The 25,141-nt window shown below is 50.1% G+C and overlaps 1 protein-coding gene across 3 annotated transcripts in view; it reads right to left on the reverse strand.

Moving 5' to 3' along the window:
- The window catches only part of LOC144936532 (neuron navigator 2-like), a 127,559-nt gene extending 105,129 nt beyond the window's left edge, over nucleotides 1-22,430 (reverse strand). For all 3 annotated transcript variants that reach the window (XM_078863712.1, XM_078863711.1, XM_078863710.1), the window contains exon 1: nucleotides 22,278-22,430. The gene's annotated coding sequence lies outside the window, so the exon portion shown is untranslated. The remainder of the gene's footprint in view (nucleotides 1-22,277) is intronic.
- Nucleotides 22,431-25,141: the final 2,711 nt, after the last annotated feature.

The raw sequence follows: 25,141 nt of genomic DNA on the forward strand, positions 1-25,141 counted from the left end.
TGTCAAACTCCTTATCCACGGATGGATTCCCATTGTAATTTACATGCATTCATTACTCTCCTCCCACTTCGCACGAGAAGGGCTCACAAGTGACGTCATCACATCTATCCCTCTATTTAAGGAACGAATCTGGCTGCCGCCTGATGATGTCGGTTGTAATTATTGGCGAAACGTCGTACTTAGATTGTAAATGTTGTGGATTTGCTCTCCAATACACCGGTGTGCTGTACTAGTAACGAATTGGCATTTTATGTTGACATGACAAACCTTACTAACTGGCTGTGTCGGGTGGTGGCGGGTTTACCGACACATTTATATTTACGTGATCTAACCCAAAAAAAAAAACTGTATTATGGACGATATTGGTCACAAAAGCCTACTACGTGTTAAACTGAAGTGTCAAACTCCATCGGGACTTATCCAGCTTCAGGAGACACATAGAGGGAGCTTTAATTACCGATCGGAATGCGTGGGCGGTAACGCCACGAAGCGAGGGGGGGGTGGGCTACCGCCAAACCGGATCACCTTGTTGGAAGCAGCTTGGATTTCGTGGTTGGGAAAATTCTCGCAGCCGAGTGGCTCACCGCAGAGATAAAGCTCATACCACCAGCGCAAGAGCGAGCATTTCTGAGAGCCTGGGTTCAAGCCACCCCCCCCACCCTCCCCCCCCCAAAAGACACCCTCATGATGGATGATGGATGAGAGATAGATGTGTGTGCTGCGAGTTTCAGCCGGGATGTCCACAGTCAAGTCAAAGCATGTTCCTGCTCAAATGGGCCAAAAATGTTGCACTTGTGTCCACTGACCCTGACCTGGAATTTCCACATTCCTTTGGCAGGGTCTCTGTAACGGACAACAAGCATTTAAAGATTTGACGAATAACCTCAACGACCCCGCACAGCATGGGAAGGCCCTGTATGTACAGTATGTTGAACTTCATTCGCACCGTACGTAGCCTTCCGTGTGCTAATCGGGAAAAATGACTTCTAGTGGAATCAGCAATACGGGCCGACGTCCACGTGCACGTTTTGCACTCAAAATTCCACCCTAGACTCGAGAAGGTTCCAGAAAGCGTCGCCGCACGTCCACTCTCCGCATCTCCAGGTGCAGGAAAGGCTCGGAGGCGGTGTTTACTTCTGCGTGGCGCTTTCTACGCGGTTCGCAAGCGGCGATCGTATCGGCGCGCGTTTTAAATCGCACGTGCATCGTTCACTTTCACCGCGTGCGGCGGTTAAAAACAACAACACCCCCCCCCGCTCGGTGCACCGAAATGGGGGGGGGGGGGAACGCGCGTCACAACCGTGGTGCCGGTAGCAGCGGTTTTGGTTACGCGCTCTTGAAGTTTGCTGGGCAATATCACCGCTGCCTCTTTAAATTACTCACCTTAGTTTTCAAAGCTTTGTATGGACTGCCCCCCTCCCCCCCTCCTTTATCTGTCTTCTCTCATTCCCTGATGTCCCATCACGCCCGCTCCGGTCACGAGCTGCCCATCTTCTTGGTGTCCCCTCCTCCACCCCGCGCCCAATCGCGCTCTCGCTCCTTCTCGCTGCTTCCCCCCTTACACTGTAACAACAAACTCCCTCTCCACGTGCGACTCTCCTCCTCGCTTCCCTCTTTGTCGCACTGCCCTCAGCTCCTATCTCTTTTCTCCACTCGTCTTTTCGCTTCCTCTTTTGCTACCCCTAACAGCACCGCCAAACGCCCTCAATGCCTCCACCTCGCTCCCTCCACCCTAGCCACTACCCGATACCCCATCCCTTATCTTGCGCCACGTTGTACTCTGGTCGGCAAGCATCTCGGTGAATAGAATAGAATATTCGACCAGTGGTGAATGCCACCGCAAGCAAAACAAACAAACAAACAAGGGCCTCCCGTCCACTATCCGTGTTCACGAAGCTCGAGGTGACGGCACCAGGCAGCGGCAGCGCGTCCGCCGCCGCTCGTCGCAGAGGCTTCGCGCTTCGAATCCAGCGGCCGCCACCAAAGTGTCACCGTCGGTGCTGATCGGCCCAGCTGACAACTCCCATCCGCACGCCTGCTTCGCAGCGGACGTTGAGAGATCCCCGCGACGTAATTTGCAAGGGTATACAGAGGGCGCGTCAGACACAACGTTAACACCTATATGGGACTATCGTTTTAAAGGATGAAGAATGGATAATAGACTGTGACGTGATAACAGATGTATGTTAATAGCTTCAAAAAGTCAAAGAGTCTCCCACTTGTTCGCCATCATTGTCACATGCCTGGAATCTTCTCCAGGTGGTCTCCAAAGCCCGGAGGCGCATTTCTTGTGGTATTGTTGCAAATTCTCGGAAGTGTTAACATTTTTTGAAGCACCCTGTATTTATTGACTGTTTTTTGTTATTTTTTGTTATTTTCTTTGAACCTATCTACGTGACTTTACCGAACGACCCAAGAATATCGACACCCTGAATTCCTGTGTGTTTTTTTATATAAACCATATTTCTTTTACCAGCTAACGTCCTCACTGAGCTACTTAGCTCTTTTTCAGAAGCGACCTGGCCACAAATGATAGCTCAACAAAGTGGCTCATCGTCATGTGGTCATTTATAGCAGCCAAATACCCTAAACGCGTGATTATAAATGTGGAGGGAAAAACCAGAGTACCCGGACAGAAATCGACACGACCACCGGGAAATAAACATGCAAACTCCAAATATACAGGCATCAGGGTCGGGATGAAACCCACGACCTCCTGTATACCAGGCGAGGTAGTTAACATCTCGCAACTGTAGACCTTGCCCCCACCATCGTGTGCCGGCATCATGGTCCAAATTTTACCAACATTACTTCACAGATTACTTAATTGGGATTATACACACAGCAGCAATCATCGTGCCCGGCTGGCAGACTCTTGAACCCCGGTCACTCTTGCAAACGAGACTAATCCTGGTTACACAAAATAAAGCTTCAATAGACCGCTGGATGAGGGCGTACCAGGTCTCGACTGGGTATTGAACCCAGAACCTTATAATTCCGAGTCCAATGCGCTGACCTGAATGCCACGGTGACTCCGTCATTAGATCACCTTCATAATGATGTTTTACGGTGCAATTTCCAACTCACCGCTCTTACTCACAACCTAACAAACGATTAGGCTTCATTAAATATGTGTTTGAATATGCCCCTTCAAGGCTATTACCATGCCGATGTGTGCAAAATGTTATCTCGTGATCGGGGTTCCATCGGCTTAACCAATGGACAATCGCTCCACTCCTTGCCCATATATGATGTCGATAAAATAGTGAGCGCTCCTCTAATCTGTGAATTGGCTTCACCGAGAACACCGCCTTCCACGTCATCGCAGACAATGGCACTTCCGCTGCAGCATCAGCAACCATCTGCTGGACGCCACAGTCACGACCTAACAATAGATCTGTGAGCAATCCTCGAGACAGACAAGACACGGAGGTGACTCATTGTAGAGTGACTGCGCGAGTCGGTCGGCACCCTTGAGATCGTGGGGTTCAAGCCCCGGGTGGGCCACTCGAGCCAAACAAAACACTTCGCAGGCGAGCGAGCGAGTGAGCTTGGCTGAAAATAAAAAGTTTGGTGCTGGGCATGCGTCTACCCTCCACTGCTCACCGCTGTCAGCAGCAGCCACACTCCACAGATTGCCCTGCTGCTGCTGCCGCCTGTACGTAAGCAAGAACATTTGTCACTGCGCACTCTTACGAGTTCGATCCATCACGAATGCGCATCAATCACACATTGAAGTCGGCTCTCTGAAACAACAACAACAACAACGTTTTGAGTCTGTTGCTGATACTGGCTCAAGACTCAGGGATGGATCCCGAACGTGAGCTCGATAGCGGTGTTCCAACTCTTTGGGCCGGAGACCTCCAAAAACTGCGTTGGCCGTATCGCGCTCTCGCCGCGTTCCCAACTCCAATTCCTCGTGACCCCCCTCACCCCCCCTCACCATCCCTACGATCCGCGGTTTCGTGATTAGCCATCGTTTCCACTGGAGCGTCAAACTGAAACCTCCGCACTCTGCACGCACCTGATGGTTGGTAATCGCGGCAGGTTGTACCGCGGGTCGCTCGATAGGGATTCGAGTTGAGAAAGATTGCTCAATGGCACACGTGTCCATGGGTGTAAACACTCTATAGTACACACGCCTATAGGTGTATACACTCTGGAGTACACACAGCGATGAGTGTATACACTCTGGAGTACACACAGCGATGAGTGTATACACTCTCTAGTACACACAACTATGAGTGTATACACTCTGTGGTACACACAGCTATGAGCGTATACACATTATCATACACCGCTATGGGTGTGCGCTCTCCGTCTCCAAAGAAATGATGACAAGCGACATCAAGAGGAAGCGTCCGATAACTTCTTGTGACGAGCTCGACCCGATGAAGGCAGATCGGGACGCGTTCAAGCGGTGATTTATTACCGGTGACGAGACCTGGATTCACCCATTATGACCCCTGGCACAAAAATGGAAACATCCAACTTCTCCAGCACTCAAGAAAATGAAGCGAGAGAGAGCTCTCTCCCCGGAGGCAAGGTCACGTGGCACCAATATCTGGGATGCTGGGGGGCACAAAGCACACGGACCTCGTGCCACGCACGGGGATGATCGCGGGTCACCGTTACGCAAATTCGCCTCCCATCGACTGAACGAGTCGATCAAATCGGAGCACCGTGGAAAGATGCGGCCGCACCCATTTTTTCTACCGCATGACAATGTTCCAGTACACACTCGCAAGAGTTGCAAAGGCCACCGTGAGACTCTTCTGCATCCCTGCCCCGCTTCTCACGCCGCCGCGTACCCATGCCACGCGCCGCTGCGGACGTGCACGCTGTGATCACGAGCATTTTTTGACTCGGCAAAGTGGAGTGTGCTTCTCGCTATAGCACTTTCCACGAGCCCCCCCCCCCCCCTCTGAGCGGCTTGGGAGAGAAATTCGGGAAACTTGCTCCGGGCCTCAAACAAGAGAGGGCCACCCCCCACCCCACCCCCACCCCATCGGGTCTGTTTTTGTTTGCCACTAATGAATTAAAGGGGGCACACGTGGCATTCTGTATGTATGTAGAGCTTATTTTGCACCCTAAGTAGCCAACCGTGCTAATCGGAAATGCGTGGCAGGGCAACAAATTAAACATAGAAAGTAGTTCTATTCAAAAAACGTGATTTTACCAGGTAAGGCCCACTGAGCCATGTAGCTCTTTTTCAGAAGCGACCTGGCCACACTTAATAGGTAAACAAAGTGGCTTGTCAGGTGGATATTCATAGCAGCCAAATACTCTAAACGCGTGTTTTCAAATGTGGAGGGATAACTGGAGGACCCGGAGAAAAATCCACGAGAGCACGGAGAGAGAGACACACAAACTCCAAATACAGCAGCAGGCATCAGGGTCGGGATCGAACCCACGACCTCCTGTATACCAGGCGATGTAGTTAACATCTCGTTACCCCAGTCCTCCAGTTCCTTTGGCCTCGGGGAACCTCTGGGCGTCTTGCAATGCGGGTGTGCGCTCGCGCACACGGCTACGGCCGCGGGTGAGATCGCTCGACACGCCATGCTACACGTGTTGACGTCTGCGCCGGTCACCGCCGGCCCCCATCTGCGAGCGCCGGATCCGGACCTCGTCCGAGCACGGAGGAGGAGGCCCGTGACCCCCTCGGCACGCTCGCGGGGAGAAAAAAAATTAGGTAGGCCACGCCGAACGTGTTACTGCACCGTTGGGAAATGAGGCACGCTGATATGTACGCTTGATAAATGACATACACTGCACACGCACACGCCTACATGGACGCAGGACAAAGATCAATGCCGTGCAGCCTGTAGGAGACTTTTGGGGGAAACTCCTGCGAGTGAACACCTGCTACGTCTGGCCCGGCGCGCTTGCCGGTGGTGTCGCCAGCACCACACCCGGCCGCCTTTGTCTCTCCGTTGTTGATATAACCAGCAAAAGTTGCTCGATTAAGGCCGAGTTGACTTAGGGGAGGTCCAGTTATGATTTCATTCGCCCCCCCCCCCCCACCCGATGTTAGCCATAGCTGGGAATTTAAAGCCGCTGGGTTCGTAGTGCCGCAATGCACTAAACACTGCCCGACCGCTCCCCACACACACCCACAAGATTGAGATTCCCCGTTCGCCCTATAAACTGTATGGCCCAGCGCTGTTAGAAGGCTGGCATGACAAATGGGTGTCTGCTCAATGCCTGGGTGGCTGTAAGCGGTCATCTTGGGGCTTATGAGACAGCACCGCATCTGGCTGCCTTCATCTCCCCAGGTCACCGGGGATTGAAGAGTGAAGTTGACGAGCCACTGTACCACTACTATCTACACACATATATAAATAAAGACAAAGATCCCCCTGTATAGCCTTTAACAGACTATTGGGGCAAGTACCGTTAGTGAACAGCTATAAAGGCTGGCATGGCACGCAAGGGGGTCTCCTGAGTGCTGATATTTACACACCGCACCCGGTGCTCATTTGAAGCCAAGTAGACCTGGAAGAGGCCTAGAACCAATTCAAAAACTTTCTACTAATATTGGCCATGAGCAGGAATTGAATTTAGGTAGCTGGATTCATAGCCCAATGCACTAACCACCGCGCCAATGCTTCTCACACATACACACGACATGCACGTGCATAGAATCACACAATCGCAGGTCTATCCGGTGGCTGGATTCCCAAATTCGTTGGTTCCTGCTGGGGACCCAAAACGCCCTAAATTCAGCCCCTGCTGAAAAATGACAGAGCCGTGAAAAGATTCCACGTTCAAAGCAGCGCGCACGCACGCACGCACCACTCAATCTCCCGCTCGCTCGCTTTCTCACAGACGGTTCGAATCTCAGGCGGGCGGTGGCCGACCCACACGTGTGACGCAGACCCCCGTGCACATTAATTAAAAAAAGTTGTGGGCAGCAGCGCAGCTGAAGAACAAGAAGAAGAAGACGATGGGGTGGGTGGGGGGGTGGTTCTCCCCCGCTCACTTCAAGCATCCCAGAGTCGAGCCCACATCAGAGGGCGCGCACTCAGTTTCCTGGCAGCTGGCGAGTTTAGCTGCGCTGGCCCCAGAAGCGGCCGTGACTAAAGCTTTGCGGAGGTACTGATACTGGCCAGCCACCCCCCCGTATCCCCCGCCCCCACACTCACCAACTTCCAGCCATTCGTCTTCTTGACGAATGGGGGGGGGGGTCATTTCAGCTGCGTGCGTCTGGGTCACCGACCCAGAAAACGTCTCTGCACCCGGCACACCACATCCGGTCTATCTCTCACTCAGGCTGCGGCTGCTTGTCAGTTGGCACCTACTTCAGCCTGTCTCCCAGCAGTCCAAAAACGATGTCAGTATCCTGCACACCACGTCTAGTAAACGTATATCCCGCTATGGATGTGGCTGCTAGTTCAACGCCTCCTTCTTAAGTCTACCAGCGATCCTCACATGGCACACCACATCCAGTATACGGCTCGCTATTGTGGTGGTGCCACCTACTCTGTCTAAGAGCCACCAGGAAAATATTGTGAGAATTTCAGCTGTGGTATTTTTAAGTGGGGGGGAGGGGGGGCGCAGGGGGGTGGCTGTGTAACTTTGCCAGCACCAGTGACACAGTGACTGGTCAATCCTGCTGTTAATGGGATACAGACCTCAGGCAAAAGCCAGTGATGGCTTAACTTGGCCATTTCCCTGCGGGGCTTCAAGACAAAGGCAGCACAGGATGACGCATGTGAGCAACCCCGTGTGCGGTGGCTTGGGACGCAGCCGTGTAAACTATGCACCTCCTGCCCATCGCGATTCCACGTATTGCCATGATTCATGAGTGCGTGTGTGGTTCGAATTAATAAATAGTCACGTTAAAAATGTGTTCTACTCTTTCCTGCCTCGTAATTCTGCTGTCGTGATCCGGAGTCACGATTGAAATGAACAATGGATGGATTCATCTTCTTTGTTCTTTCGGTAAAGTCACGTAGAAGGGAAATAATAAAATAATAAAAATAAAACATAATAAAATAATTCTCACGACGTTTCGGCCACAACGCAAGCAGCCGTCCTCAGGTGATAAACAGGTCTGTCGGGGAGACAGCGTCTTCACCTGAGGACGGCTGCTTGCGTTATGGCCGAAACGTCGTGAGAATTATTTTATTGTTTTATTTTTATTATTTTATTACTTCCCTTCTATGTGACTTTACCGAAATAACCAAGAAGATGAATCCCTGCAGTCACGAAAGCTTTAAATCGAAATTTAATGGATGGATTTCGGTCTATACATACCCTGCTCCCCCGAACTCCTGATTGGCATGAATGTGAAATCTGTAGCATTGCCGGATTTAACATTTTGATATTGACCAATCACACGCAGCAGTGTCTGTCAATTACCTTAGGCACCAAGGCTACAGTGGTAGTATTGAATAAATTGAATAATGCCGCTACTCTTAAAAGAGCAATAACTTCAGGCTTGGCAGCATTATGCGATTTCGTTGGCTATATGTTAATGTCGCCACCGTAGCCCGTGAAAAACGCTGCACTGGTGACACTGTTTCAAAAACGCCGACGTAAAACGCACGCAGGTGGGATGTGACACGTTGTTGCACGCGCGAACGTACGCAACATGCGTCCGTGAGCGTACGGAACGATCCTTCAAAAAGGCGAACCCGGTGCATTGTGTTACGCGCCTCCATGGGGAGTCAACAACCCGAAACTTTTTTCGGTGGCTCGAGGGGGGGGTGGTCTCATGGGGGCCCACGCTGTCTAACAGAACTGCTGTGCTCGTCGGAGGATCGAGCGCGGGTTTTAGTCACCCGTGATTGAAACTGGGTTCTTAAATGTGATGGTCTCAACGCCGGCAAAATTCCAGCTCTCGGAACGTCAAGCTCTTGTGACGGAGGGGACATTGCGACGGACGTTCAATGCAGGGCACTGAAAGCTGTGGCTAAAGTGTGGCGGCTAAAGAGGCCGAATGAAGGAAGTGGCCTCAGAACTAGTTCTGTGATGTCATCTTCCAGCGCTGTTCTCGGACACACTGCGGTACGCTGCTATCTCTGAGAATTTGCGAATAAACATTAAGTCTCATAGCATGACACACAGATAAGCACAATTGAAATGCAATTGGGAAAACAGCATCCTGTTTATAAAAAAAACTTTAAACGTATGTTGTATAATTCCAGCTATGACAACTCTACAATTCGGTTTGATTGCCATGCAACAAAATTCTTTGCGCCACTCAATATGAGGACGCTGATTGAAGTGGCTTCAAATGGTTAGTAACTCAATGACATCGTCTCCATCGGTCCATTCTTCAACACAAGGTAGTACACTGCACGCCGTAGGATCTCCGAATTGAAATGCCTTCAGTGCATGGCACGTTCCCGGTGACTTGTCGCAGTTGCCAATAGGAGGTGGGGATGCAGTTAGCCTTAAACGTACCACAAATAAATACTAATCATGACTCACGCAGCGCCAACAATGCGGATAATTTGCGCTAAAAATACTCGACCAATTTGCAGAACGTGCGTAATATTAACTGTCACGTGGGTGCACAAAGACAAAGATCCCCCCCCCCCCCCCCCGTCTAGCCATAACAGACTTTTGGGGCAAGTGCTGTTAGCAAGCACCCATGAACGCTGGAACGGTGGCACACGAGGGGGTGGTTGACCAGCACAATTCCCGGCCGTTTTTGTCTCCCCGGTGGCGATGTTTACACACAACACCAGGTACTCATTTGAGGCTGAGTCTACCTAGGGGAGGCCCAGAACTGGTTCAGCTAATCTTCCCTGGTGTTGGCCGTGAGTGGGGATTGAACTCTGGTCACTGGGTTCGTAGCACAGCGCGCGAACCACGACACTACCACTCAATCCCTGCCGCGTACGCGCACACAACACACACACGCGCAGGGTGATGCTGAATCGGATTTCAATTGTACCAAATTACATCGAGCATCCGCTATGTTACATCGGTATACAGGCTCTATTACCGAACTCTAACAACGCGCGACATAGTAATGCGGCATCTGCAACCCATCGATGGCTGTGTTTTTATGAGGTCTTGTTCGTAAGACAGCTCCGATGAGCACGGTTGGCTATGTATGGCGCGAAAGAATAAGTTCAGTTTAAAAACAGCATCGTTTTTTTTCTCGCGTTATTTTAGACTGCCGTTAGTCGCGCCCGCATCACGATGGTCTGCCTTCACAGACCCTCTACGAACGAATCACCCAAATGTACCCAATGACCTCGGACCTCGTAAAGCGAAGCAGGATTTTTGGAGCGTGGCAAGTTCTTGGACGTGGGCAAACCGCCAGAGCGTTGCCGGGCGGTGTTGTAGGCGTGCGGCTTCCGCGTGGCCGCGAGGCGGCAGAGCTGAGTGCTGCCCACCCCACCGACCTCGTGCGCAAGGGCGTGTGGGTTGTCGTCTCCACGTTTTCCCGGCGTCCTCCCACGTGAAGCCACCTGCTTCACGCGGAATCGTCCCAAACGCCGTGGGGCTGAACCCTCCTGAAGAACGGATTCTTGAGAGTCAGCGAGGGGCTTGTCGTCAGCAGATAATTGGCGTGCGGTCCGGGGCATGCGAAAGCCAAATCTGCACCACGCGCAGCGGGCCACAGGACCCACTAGCGATCACGGGATCCAGAGTCACGGTGGAGGCACGATGAAGGCGGTTAGTAGGACGCATGGTATTAATATCTTAAAGGGGGGGCAGGGAGTTGGCTTCTCAGAAGCTCGGGCTCCCCCGTGTAATCGATACTTTAGAAGCCAAGTGCAGCGAAGAGCACGTGAATTAGTAAGTGGATGTGGATTAACGCGTTTCAGGCGGTCGAAATGCAGGGGGGGCTTAAATCTCGAGAGCTCGTGACCCAGAAAACATTTCCGCACGGCAACACCACATCCAGCATACATCTTCGCTGCGGCTTGCGGCTCCTCCGGCGCGTGCTACGGACGCCCCGGAAATCGATCAAGCCGTGGTCTTGCGGGGCTCGTCCAGCGACTGAAACTACGGGACGACGCGGAGAGTTGAACGCCGTGACGTTGTGGGCGTCGGAGCGGTTGGTGTAGCGGTTGAGACTTTTATTTTTGTATTTTGCTCTCGTTCGGCCGCTTTCGCTGCCAGAGCGCCGAGGGCTCGCCCCGTGGCGCCACAATATTTGCGCGCTGTTTGCGTCGAGGGTGTTTGGATCGTTCAGAGGCGCCTTTGTTCTTGCGGTCGCATCATGTGGAGCACGAGGTGGGGGGGGGGCAAACCATGGAACAGACCGTCTCCCCCACCACTAATAGGCACCAACATAACAGACAAAGATCCCCCGTATAGCCTTGAACAGACTTTTTGGGCAAGTACTATTAGCGAGCACCTAAGAAGGCCGGCACTGTGGCACACATCTTGTATCCCTAGTGGCGATGTTTACGCACTGTGCCAGGTACTCATTTCAGGCTGAATCGACCTAGGGGAAGCCCAGGACAAGTTCAGATATTCGTCACCAGTGTTGGCCGTGAGTGGAAATCGAACTCGGGTCGCCGGGTTTATAGCGCAGTGCATTCACCGCGACACAACCACTCTCCCCACAAAACACACGCGCGTGGGCCCTGCGATCTAACGACCCACGAAGCACGTGCACACGGGGCTGGTTCCATCGCTCAGTCTCCAAAGTTGCCATCCTATCGGGGCCCTCCCGTGTCTGGCGCTGCGTCATTTTTCTCGACCACCGATCATCATCCCTTCTCCAAGTGACATGTCCTGCCAAAGTCCACTCGCTTTTTTTTATTGCAGTTAAAATTACGTATTAAACACAGTGTCTTTTAAAAACGTTTAATGCGCTTAATTACACTGTGTAGCAATTTTTGGGTTCGTTTAGTAAAAAAATCAATGTTCATTTTGATTCATGTTGTTTTTTTCTGAATTTATGTGAACGAAAAGACACAAATTTGCCCGTTTACTCATTGAAAATAGGTAAATTTCAAAATATCACTGTCCTGGTCACAAAAGCAAAGATTGTTGGGGAATAATAGACATTTTCTATACTTTTTAGGCATAAGCAATTACGAAATGACAATTACTACCCGGGAACAAAAATTGTGTTACATAGTGTAATTGCAAGCAACATAACAATATGCCGAGATGAAAAAATAGTATTTAATCTTCTGTACGCCACTTTATGTCTTTTGCTCCACGTTCTTTATCAACGCCCATGTCCCTGATCCATGCCACAGCAGTATGCGTGTATGTACGTTGAACTTCGTTCACGTAGCCAACCGTGATAATCGAAGGTGCGGAGGAAAAGACAACAAACTAAACACAAAAAGCAGTTCTCAAGAAATGAGTTTTCAATCTAGATTTTGAAGTGCATAGCTCCCAGTGGCTGGCTTCCTCGTATCAAACGGCCGCAGAAGCGCATCTGAAAGCGCGCGATGCAGTGACCGTCTATTCTTCGATGGCTGAGCCAAAAGCCGCTGCTGCCAGGATGACCGCCGCCGTTCGCGTGATGGTATATACTCCTTGACGAGATCAGCAGGGCATTGTGGTTCATTTGTGGCGGGTACTTTGTGTGAAATAAGTAAGACCTTACTATGTATTCGTTCGGCAACTGGACAATGTTGCTGGCCATAGCAAAGCTTCACGTGTATTGCTGGTCTTAAGGGGGCACTAGCAAACAGCACTTGCCTCCGTAGACTATGCGTCTCGGAAGAGGGAAAACTTTGTCTTTTTTCATGTTATTGTACAGACCGTAAAGGGGACAGCCGATGATTTTCCAAGAACAGAATAAGCCAAGACTTAAAAGGTCAAATTGACCTCAAGTTACACGCACTCTGAAAACCCAGTGTGTTCGGTCTCGTTACATACACGAACATTAAGCGATCATATACACACCGCATTCCTGCATCGAGAGTTTACCGTATTGAAACGTAATACCGTTACGCTGTAAAGTGGCACTGTGAGTATAATTTTAATAATCTTGATCTTAAAGCATTTCTCAGTAAATTACATGTGGCCATGCCTACAAGAGTAACTAAGCATTTCCTGTGCGAGTCCTCACAGAGCAATTCACTACGAAAGAAAATATCCATTATACAGTGAACTAAGAGATGTATTAGCTTAAGCAGCATTGAATAATATAATCTAACGTACGAGGTCTCGTCAGACCATGCCGGTCCGTGGGGGTATGTTTGACCATACTTAACCACGCCGGGCCACGTGGGTTGATGAAGTGAGTTGAGAGTCGGGGACAGGTTGAGCCTTCGACTCTACCGAAACCGCCATGTGCTGCTTTTGCAACGTTGACGCCGGTTCAGATATCACCCGTCCCACTGATGTCAGCCGTGGCCAGGGATCACATTCGGGTCATCCACTCCAGCTCCAGAGCATCATCACGCAAAATGTCGTAACACACCGCTCACCACCCCCCCTCCACCACATTTAAATTCTTGTAATAAAATATTAACTGACGGGCAGTAAACACGTTTCAGATGTTACGCCGTAAAAAGGCACCCACTGTAAATATTCGGATGATACTTTACCGACGCACACAACGTGTGAGCCGTTTGAAGTCATGGGAAGACGCAAACTCTGCGATTTCGTGGGTGGATGTGGCTGCCAATGCAGTACTGGTGGCTAAAAACGAAGGTATGATGTTGACCAATCCAGGACACGTATTGCACTCAAAAGGAAAAAATAAATGAATTCAAAGACCAAAAGAGGAAAACATTGCACTGAAAAAACAGGAAGCACTATTGTATTCAGGTCTGCTGTGTATTAACAGACTCCCCTTACACACACACATCGTCTTCTACACACATATCCTCACACTCACAAACCAACACATACTCTTACACTCAAACATACCCTTACACTCAAACACATACTTTTACACTCAAACACACACATACTATTATACAAAGACAAATATCCCCCGTATAGCCTTAGACTGTTGAATCGAGTACTGTTAGTGAGCACCTATGAAGGCCGGCACGGCACACGAGGAGGTGGGTTGCCAGCACCACTCCCGGCCGCCTTTGAATCCCCAGTGGCGTTGTTTACACACCGCTTTAGGTACTCATTTAAGGCTAAGTCGACCTAGGGGAGGCCCAGGACTGGTTCAGATAATCACCACTAGTGTTGGCCGTGAGCCGGACTCAAACTCGGGTCGCCGGGTTACTAACCGCTACACTCACCACTACCCTTACACTTGCACACACACCCTTACACTCACACACACACCCTTACACTCACACACACCCTTACACTTACACACACACCCTTACACTTACACACACACCCTTACACTTGCACACACACCCTTACACTCACACACACCCTTACACTTACACACACACCCTTACACTCACACACACACCCTTACACTCACCACTACCCTTACACTTGCACACACACCCTTACACTCACACACACCCTTACACTTACACACACACCATTACACTCACACACACACCCTTACACTCACCACTACCCTTACACTTGCACACACACCCTTACACTCACACATACCTTTACACTTACATACACACACACACCCTTACACTCAAACACACAAAGACAAAATCCTATGTATAGCTTTTAACTGTTGGGGCAAGTGCTGTACTAACCGCTAAACTACCGCTCCCCAAAAGCACACATACCCTTACACTCACACATCCTTACACTCACACACAAACTCTTACACACACACATACACACATACGCTTACACTAACACACGTACTCTTAGACTTTCACACACTATATAAAGATCCCCCATATATCTTCTTGGTTCTTTCGGGAAAGTCACGTAGAATGGAAATAATAAAATAATAAAAATAAAACAAAATAAAATTCTCACGACGTTTCGGCCACAAGGCAAGCAGCCGTCCTCAGGTGAAGAACAGGGCTGTCCAACCTGAGGACGGCTGCTTGCGTTGTGGCCGAAACGTCGAGAGATTTTTATTTTGTTTTATTTTTATTATTCTATTATTTCCCTTCTACGTGACTTTACCGAAAGAACCAAGAAGATGAATCCCTCCAGTCACGAAAGCTTAAAATCGAAATCCCCCATATAGCCTTAACCACCTTTTGGGATAAGTGCTGTTAGCAAGCACCGATGAAAGCCGGCATGGCGCACGAAGGGGTGGGTGGCCAGCACCACGCCTGACCGCCTTTGTCTCCCCAGTGGTGATGCTTACACACTGCCGCACCAGGTGCTCAAACACAAATGCTGTGCTCTATTGCGTACACCTCTGTACTTGCAGGAAATGCTAAATAGAGTTATGCAAATCTTCTAGATTTGAAGCTTTCGTGACTGCAAGGATTCATATTCTTAGGTTTTTTTCGGTAAAGTCACGTAGATAAAAAAAATAAATTAATAAAAGTAAAATTAAAATAAAATTAAAATCACAACGTTTCGGAGGCAACACAAGCTTCCGTCTTCAGGTGGAACCGTCACAGCACGATTGCTGTATCAAGTGAGCTTGTGTTGCCTCCGAAACGTCGTGATTTTTATTTTATTTTACTTTTATTAATTAAATTTTTTTACCTACGTGACTTTACCGAAAAAACCTAAGAATATTATGCAAATCTTGTAATACATTTACAATTACACGACTTAAAGAGGGGGAGGGGGGGTTACTTTCAATTGTATAGGACGACTTTTAATTAATAACTGCGAAAGCTGCGGCTTAGAAAGCACTCGGTTGGCCCGATTCATGATCCAGTTCAAAGTATCAGGCAACTGAATAACTCCCGCACAACTCAAAGCTCAAGTCATTAAACAAACTGCGTGTAATCCTTAAATTGGGAGCACGGGGGAGCGACGCCACAGTGCTTAGCAAAGTGGACTTGTTATAGAGTAACATACAGAGAGAGAAAAAAACGATATCCTACATTGCTATCATAGGAGTTACCATATGTAGATACAAAATATGAATTTCACTGAGGGACCGCGTGCGTTGTCTTGGCGTGGTGTTTTTTTTCCTGTTGCTTTGCTGCCTTGCCCAAGCTTGCGAAATGTCTTACACAATTTTAACTCATAAACTTTATTTATTTACATTTATTTTGCGTTTTGTTTACCTTTCCTATACGTTGCAAGCCCTATCCTGTTTGTGTACCGTTTGTTGCTGTAACGTTCTGACCCATCCCTACTGGACGCCTGTGAAAGGGGGCTTCATAGCTCATCGGATTTCTCCAGGATGAAGAAAGATTCCGAGGCGGTATATGGGTGGAATTGTGGCCCAGCGGTTCACACGCTGCACTCCGACCCCGGCGAGCAGACTTGCGTTCATGGCCACGGCTAATATCAGTGGCGAGCTATATATCGCAACCCTTCTTGGCAGTCATGCCGCCTTCACCAAAACGAAACACTTTTTTCATCTTCTTGGTTCTTTCGGTAAAGTCACGTAGAAGGGAAATAATAAAATAATAATCATTCAGACGCTGTCTTTCCGACAGACCTGTTCTTCACCTGAGGACGGCTGCTTGCGTTGTGGCCGAAACGTCGTGAGAATTATTTTATTATGTTCTATTTTTATTATTTTATTATTTCCCTTCTACGTGACTTTACCGAAAGAACCAAGAAGATGAATCCCTGCAGTCACGAAAGCTTTAAATCGAAACTTTTTTTTTGTCTTACTAGGTAAGGCCCACTGAGCTACGTAGATCTTTTTTTCAGAAGCGACCTGGCCACAAATGGTAGCTCAACGAAGTGGCCTGTCATAATGTGGGATTTATCGTGGCCAAACACTCTAAACGCGTGACGTTGATTCTTAATGTAGAGGGAGAAACCGGAGGACCCAGAGAAAAATCCACGTGGCCACGGGGAGAGAGACACGCAAACTACAAATATACAGCAGGTGTCAAGGTTGGGATTGAACCCACGACCTTCTGTGCACCAGGCGAGGAAGTTAACATATCTAACTCACCAGTGTGGGGAACGACGATTAAACAACCCTCACGACTCACACAGTGTGCGGGAGGCTCTCATCCAGCAGTGGATTGGTAAAGGGATATACGGTACATTAATACATCGTTAGCATTATTTTGATCAACATTCAAAGCAGAGGATCTGGTGACCGAGTCATCACCGCCACCTATTCACAGCTAAAGACATGTAACATAAGACCCACGTAATCCTTACGCACAATGGTTTAAAGAAAAATGTTCGGATAAGAGAGCTCACAGGGTGTGGTAATAAAGTGGATTCCCAGAAACTATGGAGGCTCAAAGGAGATGTTTGACTATATAATATTGCATTTCTCAGAATAACAAAACATAAAATCCGCTTAATAAAAAAAAATTCCCCCACCACCTATATTACCGTTAGTTTATCATGTTACGGGGCTTATCATAGTAAGACACGAGTGTTTAAAAGTATACATACCGTAACTGTATTTTTATACATAGTACAGTATATATAAGAGTGCATTTCTGACTTGTGGCTGCCACTCTAAATTTGCCAATGTGATTTCTAACTTTGAATCTTACCCGTGTATCGATAGTTCAATATTAATGTCCAATATAATTGAAGGACTGTGTGTTGTTGACTTGGTGTGGTCTGGGACTGTTGTTGTTTTGCTGCCTTGCCCCAAGCTTGTTGACAAATCTGCAGGAATGTATGCCGTGCAATTTGTACTTCTACACTTTAGGTAAATTATTTTTTTAATTAGTAATCGACTTGCTTGCCTATTTATCTATCATTTACTCGTATAATTTTTTTCGTATTATTTGTTCATCTAACTCGCTAACCCGTCCCTGCTGGATCGTGTGGGAAAAAAAGCATCACAGCTCATCGGATTCCTCCTCTGGTCTAAATAAAGATTCTGAGTCTCCGTCGTTATTTTTGACCACCAAGTCCACGATTCTTAACAAATCAGCTGGCGTGCAGCAGCTGTCGCTTTGCAAGACTGCGAGAAGCGGCCACGTCTAGGGAAACCCTAAATTCAGCAGTGACCATACCATGGCTGATGCTGATGCTGATGATATATTTCTGCACCGAGACGCACAACCGCGATGGCATTTCCTAATCGCAGTGAACATCAGGGAGGTCAAATAATGCCCTCTAATATTGTGACAATGGGAGGATGTGCTCTTCAGTAACCCATTCATTTGGCCAACGATTCTATTCAGAGTACAGTATTGCAATATTTAAGATACATTTGGAAACGTATCCGTCCTCAAAAGGGCATTCGCTGTATCCAACTGTGCACAAAATTCTTTGTAACGTGAATGTAAAAAGACACCATACAAGTGCAATGATGATGATGATGATAGCAGTGGTGTAGCTTTGGTTGGCATGGGTCCTGGGTGCAATGAAAGAAATGTTGGGGGGCTCCAAGTCCAATTTCCCCAACCCTACCTCTTCATAAGCTCGATGGACTGGGCCACTCCAGCCCTATGAACCACCTCGCGCAATTGCACCACCTGCACACTTGATAGCAAATGCCAATGACCCACAGTGGCGAGCACCCATGAAATCCGACACGGTACACAAGGGAGTGGGTGGCCAACACCACACCCGGCCGCCTTTGTGTTCCCAAGTGGCGATGTCTACAGCTGAAGCTGCGTCGACCTACGGCAGGCCCAGGATCAGTTCAAATAATAATCGTTGGTTGAGGCCATGTGCGGGAATCGAACTCGGGTCGACGGGTTCGTTGCACGGCGCGCTCACCGCTACACATCACCGCTCACCGCACACACGCACAGGAGCGTGCAGCGTGGAGTGTGCACACGACCCAGTGCAGTGGTCTTTGTGCAGTGAGCAATTGCACCGCCTGCACACTTGCCGCATGGAATACATATTCATCGTGCTATCGATTGGCCCACATGAGCAGCCCCCGTGCCAAGAGCTTCTTGCGCACGGCACGATTGGTCAGAAATGCTGCATGGATGTATTCTCCTCCTCTGCCTTTCTCCCTCTCTCTCTCTCTCACAGCAATACACCGACAAACGACCGGTGGATGGTAACTCACGGTGTGGATCACCTTCACACAAGCAAGCACGAGAGCATGGTGCAGTCCATGTGCCAATCCACTGCAGGACGAGGGCCTCCTCCCACGTGCTGTGCGGCTTCGTGTGAGTTGTCTTCACCGCACTTCGCCCATGCTGGTCAGTGCATGTCGATGAAGGCGGCGGGGTGGGGGCATAGAAGGACAGTACAACAGTGGATTCTGCTGCATTGTCGTCTGCTGCCTCCCTTCTCATCAGCAGTCTAAAACAAATGACCAAATCAGCTGGAATGCACCCAGAATCATGAGACGTCTAAAGTCGTGCAGAGCTCAGCTTGGGATTGTGTTTCGACGGGCAACCACCACCACAACCACCACCAATATACATAAACACAAATACTGGCTCTACTTCATTTACAAAACACAGCACTCGCCGCTAAGAGACGCGTAACCAAAGAGAAGAGAGAGGGAGAGGAAAAAAACAGATTTGTGAAGCTCATCGCGACCACACAAAAACACAACCGGAGTGGATTGCTCCCTCCCCACCCCCCCTCCTCCATCTCCCCCCCCCCTCTCTACGGCGGATCGATCGAGCGAGGCGTGTGGGGAGTGCGCGAGTCCAAGGCGGCGGCGAGGCCAAATCCGCCGCCAGGTTTTGAAGCCGACCGTGTTGTGCGTTTCATTAGGGTGGGGGGGGGAATCCCTTGGGTGAGCCCAATGCGCTACAGCTGTGGCCTCATACGCACACACGCAGTTTGTAACTGGAGTCAGTCCTGCCGTTAGAACATTGGGCCAATTTTTTTTTGAAAGCTTCGCCCTGCCCCTGCACACGTCGTCAGTTTTGCCCGCCCGTCCGCCCGCCTCTTCTTTCTCCAGCCCTACAAAGCCAGGGCGGGATGGGTTCACACCCCCCCCCCCCCACTTGCCCCCCCGACTAAAAAAAAACTTCATAAGCCACCCCCCACACACACACACCCCACGGCTTGTGCCCTTCTCGCACGAGAACAAGCGACTGAGGTTGCACAGGTGTGTTGTGTGTTGGGGTGGGCTGTGGGTGGGGGGGATGTGCAGCCTACGTTGTGCAAAGGGGCAGAAAGAAGAGGGAGGCGAGTGAAAATGAGAAACACCCATCCTGTGTGGTGGACCTTGAGAAGTGGGGGGGGGGGTGTGTGTTTTGTTTCGTTGGAGGCACTGGAATTGTGCCACAGCTAATGACCCCCAGTGTAAGTTTTTGAGAGAGGAAAAAAAACTGGCTTATTGTCAGGGTGACTTTGTAAAAGTAATAATAAATACAGACTACGCCCCCCCTCCCCGCTTTTTAAGGTTGTCAGCGAAGTTTGTATATATTTTTTATTGGTATGGAAATATATAGCTCAGTCGGAGGTGTAGCAGAGCTTCTAGTTATTAAATGTTGAGTTCAAATCCTGGCCAGGATCAAGGCAGTACAACAATTCCTCTGGAGGTCTGTTAAAATAAGCACTGCTTTGCGAATTACAGTGGCAGCCGAGGAACAGAAGACCGCCCAAAAGTACATCCGCCGCAGAGATGGAGCAATTAAATCAGCTCCAGTGCAGGCCCTAAGTGACTCACCACATCACAGAATCATAGGAGGTGGCGGTGGCATGAAGCGGTCTCCATCCAGCAGTGGATTGAACAAGGGTGATGATAATGATGATAACTTTGCGAACAATATTTACTTGAAATTCAGCAGCGGTTGTGCTCTACAGACTGGACCCCACCATAGGAACATGGAATTACCACCACTGGCATAGCACTCGTTTAGATAGTTGCTATTGCTATCACAATTATGAAGTCACTTTAAGCGACAAACAACGTGGCGGTGTGTGAAGACAACAGCACGTACAGTTATTTACAACCCTGGGGTCCGCTCCCTGATTTGGGTCAGCGAGTCTTCACCCCAAATATAATTAATACACCGATCATAAATAACAGGGCCTGACAGACACGACACGGGTGCATACTTCCATCCAAACACATTCCTGAGCATTGGCATCAATTTCTTTCCCATCGGTGACGACAAAATAATGTTTTGCCCCAATCCCCCCCAAAAAATAGACTCTAAACGACCCAAGTGTGAACTGAAAGCTCCTATTAGCGCCCTTTAACGGTCAGGCGTTGCAAATAAAATGTCTCAAATCATGCGTACAGTACCATCGCCGATGTGTTACATTAACATTTCCGACATGTGCGTCTGATAAACACGACTCCATCCGGCGTGCAGCAACAAAATCAAATTCGCGTTCCCGTGCGGGGGGTAAAACACACAAAAAAAATCAAACCCGGCTTCACGCCACACGCCAGCTCAGCAGATTCGCTCAATTCCGTTATCAAGCTCGTCGCATTTGAATGAGGGGGTGAGCGGTGAGGGTTGGTGGTGGGGGGGGGTTCAGACACGGAGGGACGGTGAATGCTGGGAAGGGAAACGGGATGCGCGTATTCGTCGTCACGTACGTTTGCATGATCGCACGGTGCCCGTGTCCACCTCTCTCTCTCTATTTGTGTGCGTGCATTGCAGCATTATTTAATGATGCAGAAAAGCAGCTCGCCAAAGCACTTTTCAAGCAGGCGAAGAAAAACGCCGCTCACGCCAAGCTCACATTTTTTTGGGTTTTTTTCCCACCATACGATATTGCTTGCCTCTATTGCCCCGAAGCGATTCTGCAGACGTGCCCGTCCCCCACCGCCCTTTAGCCCGCCCATTATTCCCTCCCTTTGTCTCACACGCGTGCTCCCTACAGACGGGGAGGGCAAGGGAGCTTCAAACGGCCAATGTCTCGGCCTGGTCCTAAAAACGCCAAGTCCCCCCCCCCCCGCTGTTCCATAACCGGCGTGACACGGAGCGCCCCCCTTCCATGGCATGAATTCATGTCTGTCAGTCGCCGACGCTGTTACAAGATGTTATCGGATGTCCTCTCATCCTCATCCTGTGTTGTTGTTGCTGCTGCCGCCGCCGCCTCTAGAGGCGATTCGCATTGTGCCTTGTATATTGGTGTGGATTAGATTATGCGAAGTGATACTCCAACATAGATGGGGGGTGGGGGGCGGTGATGTGAATTATGACCACACGAAAAAAAAACCCAGCCACGTTATACGCCTGAAAATAAAATAAAAAGTGGTCCGGTCAAAATTATTCGCAGGCAAATGTGTACGAACTTCTACACCACTGAAATGTTTTACAATTCCCGTGAAAATTAAAACTCGCGAGTAAGAGAATGCTCCAATATTTCACTAATACACATCACTCACACGCAACACACACACACAACACAAATACATGAGTGGAATACCATTGGCTTAAAGTCACTTTTAAAGCAGGCAAGGCGTCGGTAAATGTCACAAAGCCACGGTTACTCACTGTACACAAATGAAAGCTCCACTATTCTCGAGCAGAAACAGCAGCGGCGGCGGCAGCAGCAGTCTTCACGATCGGACGCACGGACGGCCAGCCACACAGACGAGCGTCATCTGCCGATGCTATCATGACCTCACTGCTGCACGAGCCTCGTGGAGAGAAGAGAGAGAGGAGGGCGAGAGGGGGAGACGCTGGGAGTGGTGGGGGGGTGGCGCCCGAATCCGAGGGGGTGTTGGAGGAGAGGCTGGGGGGGGGTGGAACTGGGGATGGGTGGCGCTGCTTGTGGGTGGAGAGAGGGGGGTGGGGTGGAGAGAGGGGGGGGGACCACCGTGTGTGCAAGTGCTTCCTCTCTCTCGCTCTCCCCTACTGCTGACAATCGCGCTCGCATATCTGTGCCTCTCCCCTTTCGCCCATCCCACCAAGCCCTTCTGGTCACTGGGCGGACGGACGGGGCATTTGTCAAAATAAGAATGTTAAACGTCGTTTTACATCACGCCCGAGGGCCAGTGGCGGCCTTTGTGGGTGACTCTAACGGCAAGGGAAAATTAAACAATGAGGTGTGTATCGAATTATTTAACGCCCTACCTTATAAACATGGCTAGGAGGGGAGGGAGGGGGTGGTGATGGCCGTGCAGTGTTCTGTACACTGCGCTATGATCCTCGTGACACGAGTTCGATCCCTATCCATGGCTAGCATCAGTGGCTCGTGATATCTGAACCGGGCCTGGGAAATCCCCACCCTGCCTGTCGTATATCATGACCCCACTGACACACGGTGAAACAACCCCCCTGAGCAACACGGTGTGGGGGATGCCTTCCTCGTGCAATGGAATGACATTATAACGTCATCTGCTTGGCGAATTAGGCGAGCAGTACTTGGAAAGCTGGACGTCATCCAGCAGCTGATTGACAACACTGCCGTATGCGTGCATATGCGTACACAGGCAATGTGCCCGCATCGCGCGGAGTCTAACATCACGCCAGCCCGCAACCTTCGGAGTGGCGGACCTATATCTGAACCCAATTCGTCATTAAGCAGAACCCCCTGGCGATATGAGAATAATGAGCCCACAGCCTCGCAGTCTTTGGCTGTACCTCTCTGAACCCGGCAAGTCCTGGCCGCTTGCGAAAAGGGGGCAAACGTGATTCTCGGAAGAGTGGGGCCAAAGTTTTGATCGTGACTACGCTCGCCACCACCTCCACCACCGCCAACAACGAAAAAAACCCGACCCGCACAACGGACGGCCGTGACTCAGCGTCGGCTGTCCGTGCCAGACACGGCACCGAAGAAAAACGGCGTCGGGGCGGGCGTGGGAGGACGGCACCCCGGTCCTCGTTCTCGTGAGCTTCACCACTGCCCGGTCTTCTCGACCACCAACATCGCTGGCCCAGCCACGGGGCTTTGCAGCAATGCCACGGTGGGCAGATCAACGCGTGCGTGCGTACGGAGGAATGGCAGCGCCCCCCCCCCATCCTCCCGGTCGAGTCATCGGCGGAGCGCCCCCTTTCTTTGGGGGGTTTCACCGTTTGGTGTAACCGCTGCAAGGCTGTGCCAAAACAAACGCCGGCGGAGGCGAGATGAATGCCCGCGGGGAAATCAAACTCGCGCCGCCGAAGGGAAGCACAGATCCGCCACGCGGCTCTGAGCAACATTGGGCAATCACGGCCCTAAATCTCCGCGGATCATCCCAAACGCAAAAAAAACGTTACATTTAAATAAAAAAAAAGACAAATCCTAACGCCTGGTTGGTAGATGGGGTGCCGTTTTTGGGTTTTTTCTTTACACTCAAATGTGTGCGCACTCGTACACGCGTCGAAACTCATCGAGAGAGAGAAACACACAACCCTAACTTCAGCACGGCATAGATAAATAATGGATTATTCATGTGAGTTCATGATGATTGTATGTATGCTGCATGTATGCATGTTGAACTTCTTTCGCACCGTACGTTGCCAGCCGTGCTAATCGGAGGCGCGGGAGAAAGGACAACACATTTGTTTGTCAAATCCACATGCTGGACGAAACCCCCCCTCCCCCACCCTTACTGTCGAAGTCGTGGGGATTGTTTGACCATAAATACGCCCAGGCTGGTCAGCGCTGAGGGTGGGGGGGGGAGCAGGAGTTTGGGGTGGCCCAGACCGGTTCAGATCTCACTCACCACTGCTGTCAAGCCACGAACCGGTATTCAAAATTTCAAGCGGCCAGGCTCACACAGCATCGTGCGACAAAAAAAGCCACTGCGTCACCTATCCACCGCCCTTCTCCCACCTGATCACCTGGGAAGCTGTTGCCGACGTGCCTGTCACATCTCGGACGCTAAGCTGCGTTGAGCCTGCGCAGTGTTTGGATGGGTAACCACCAGGAGCAAACGTGTTGTCATCGGGCTGCTATGGGGCTACGCGATTGACAGCAGAGGGCAGTACATCAACATTGCTGGACTGTACTTCTATGATGCCTCGTCTGTGCTGCCCGCCTTCACCAACCCGCACCGAGTTTGGTGAATTTGAGGTCAAAGAACCTGCCAAGGTTCACACGGTGTTGGGGAAGCCCTGATCTAGCAGTGGATTGGCAAAAGGGCTTTACAGCCGCACCCCAGTGTCACGGTCATTGGTGTGTGTGTGTGCGCAATACTGTGCACGTTATAAATCACACTTCTTATTACTACAAGGACATGTACTTACTGTACTGTACTGCGCCCTCCTAAATCGAGAGCTGCTCTTGCCCAACCCCCTCAATGGAAATTCTCTGCACTGCACCCGGCCCCGGTGATGGATTCTTAAGTGTGATGGACCTTTCCTTAAGAGCAATGTCTGCTCATTCATAATGCACGAACACGGATAATGAAGAATGCACGGTTCACTTTCCA

Source organism: Lampetra fluviatilis, chromosome 16, assembly GCF_964198595.1.
Source record: "Lampetra fluviatilis chromosome 16, kcLamFluv1.1, whole genome shotgun sequence".
Lineage (NCBI taxonomy): Eukaryota > Metazoa > Chordata > Hyperoartia > Petromyzontiformes > Petromyzontidae > Lampetra > Lampetra fluviatilis.